Here is a 2500-nt window from a genome sequence, read left to right as displayed (position 1 = left end):
ACCCGTGCTCCCAACTGAGCTTGCCGCTGCCGACAGAGGCCCGGGAGCGTGCTGTCGTGGCATTGCCGGCGGGAGACAACACGCGCCACCTACGGTGACCGGCAGCTCCAACGCCAGCGCCACAGAAGGGCAAAGGCCCCACGTGGGTGCCGAAGCGAACTCTCCCAGCACAGCGCACGTGCCAACACGTCCGCACAACTGCGATACAAACCACCAGCGAGAACCGCTGGGGCGACCGAGCAGCAGACGGCGTCGCGGCGCCGAGTGCCGGGCGGCGGCGCATCCTCAACGCACACAGTCCTCAATCGGACCAGCACACTGCAGATGTCCACCGCGCTTCGCACCGGGTCCGCGAGGACCCACTTTGGCTGCACGGCGCCGCGCGCAGGGTGCCCCGGCGCGCAGCTGCGCCGCCTGCCGCGTCCGTCGGCCGGCGCGCCTGCCACTGGGCGCCCCCACCAGCCGGCTGTAGCGCGTGCGCCCACGCACCGCGCGGCCAGCACGCCGGGCGGCCCCCCCTCACCGGCCGGGGACAGTCCCACCCACCCACAGCCGCGTATCGCTTCACACCCAGATTCACATTCACGTTCGTTGGTATGGTGGGGACCGCTTCGTAGCTGTACCGATCGTTGCCCTCACAGATGTACCTCCAGCAAGATCAACCGCACCACAACGGGTTACCAGTTGTTCATTTGCGTAACGTCACCAGTAAACGTACACGTCCATCCCCGTTTGCAAAGTCAACTATTATTGCATGCCTGCCTGTCAGGTGTCAAGACACACTACATTCGCTCACATCCACGCAACAAAATGTGCCCGACTAGAGGGCACGTGGAAGGTGCCCCCGTACATATGCGATCTCCATTGCGCGACCAACTGTCAACCGGCCTCTGTAGCATGTCGCAGATGTGGAACGCGGGGCACCGTGCTATCACATTGTGTGAGAAGAGACTACTACGTCTGCATACACGCGCCACTACATGAACAGACGGCTCATGCTGATCGCCATCCACTGCGTCCATTACTCCCACACGTCTCTATGGCGTACCACACTGCAATGCAGCTGTTATGGGGAGATGACACATAGCTGTGTACACAACATTCTGAGCCGGTTGCGGTTGGACAACAATACATTAATGTAACGTGTCATATGCCAATTACAGAGCAGGGTAAGGCACAACGTGGGTTAGGTTAAGGCACAACGTGGGTTAGGTTAAGGCACAACGTGGGTTAGGTTAAGGCACAACGTGGGTTAGGTTAAGGCACAACGTGGGTTAGGTTAAGGCACAACGTGGGTTAGGTTAAGGCACAACGTGGGTTAGGTTAAGGCACAACGTGGGTTAGGTTAAGGCACAACGTGGGTTAGGTTAAGGCACAACGTGGGTTAGGTTAAGCCACAACGTGGGTTAGGTTAAGCCACAACGTGGGTTAGGTTAAGCCACAACGTGGGTTAGGTTAAGCCACAACGTGGGTTAGGTTAAGCCACAACGTGGGTTAGGTTAAGCCACAACGTGGGTTAGGTTAAGGCACAACGTGGGTTAGGTTAAGGCACAACGTGGGTTAGGTTAAGGCACAACGTGGGTTAGGTTAAGGCACAACGTGGGTTAGGTTAAGGCACAACGTGGGTTAGGTTAAGCCACAACGTGGGTTAGGTTAAGCCACAACGTGGGTTAGGTTAAGCCACAACGTGGGTTAGGTTAAGCCACAACGTGGGTTAGGTTAAGCCACAACGTGGGTTAGGTTAAGCCACAACGTGGGTTAGGTTAAGCCACAACGTGGGTTAGGTTAAGCCACAACGTGGGTTAGGTTAAGCCACAACGTGGGTTAGGTTAAGCCACAACGTGGGTTAGGTTAAGCCACAACGTGGGTTAGGTTAAGCCACAACGTGGGTTAGGTTAAGCCACAACGTGGGTTAGGTTAAGCCACAACGTGGGTTAGGTTAAGCCACAACGTGGGTTAGGTTAAGCCACAACGTGGGTTAGGTTAAGCCACAACGTGGGTTAGGTTAAGCCACAACGTGGGTTAGGTTAAGGCACAACGTGGGTTAGGTTAAGGCACAACGTGGGTTAGGTTAAGGCACAACATGGGGGTAGATTGCGGTACAAATTGCGTTACATTGCGGTGCAAATTGCGTTACATTGCGGTGCAAATTGCGTTACATTGCGGTGCAAATTGCGTTACATTGCGGTGCAAATTGCGTTACATTGCGGTGCAAATTGAGTTACATTGCGGTGCAAATTGAGTTACATTGCGGTGCAAATTGAGTTACATTGCGGTGCAAATTGAGTTACATTGCGGTGCAAATTGAGTTACATTGCGGTGCAAATTGAGTTACATTGCGGTGCAAATTGAGGTAGGTTAAGGTGCAACACAGGTTAGGTTAAGGTGACATAGGTTAGGTTAAGGTGACATAGGTTAGGTTAAGGTGACATAGGTTAGGTTAAGGTGACATAGGTTAGGTTAAGGTGACATAGGTTAGGTTAAGGTGACATAGGTTAGG

Source organism: Schistocerca cancellata, unplaced genomic scaffold (genome assembly GCF_023864275.1).
Source record: "Schistocerca cancellata isolate TAMUIC-IGC-003103 unplaced genomic scaffold, iqSchCanc2.1 HiC_scaffold_834, whole genome shotgun sequence".
Classification (NCBI taxonomy): domain Eukaryota; kingdom Metazoa; phylum Arthropoda; class Insecta; order Orthoptera; family Acrididae; genus Schistocerca; species Schistocerca cancellata.
This window is presented reverse-complemented; position numbering follows the sequence as displayed.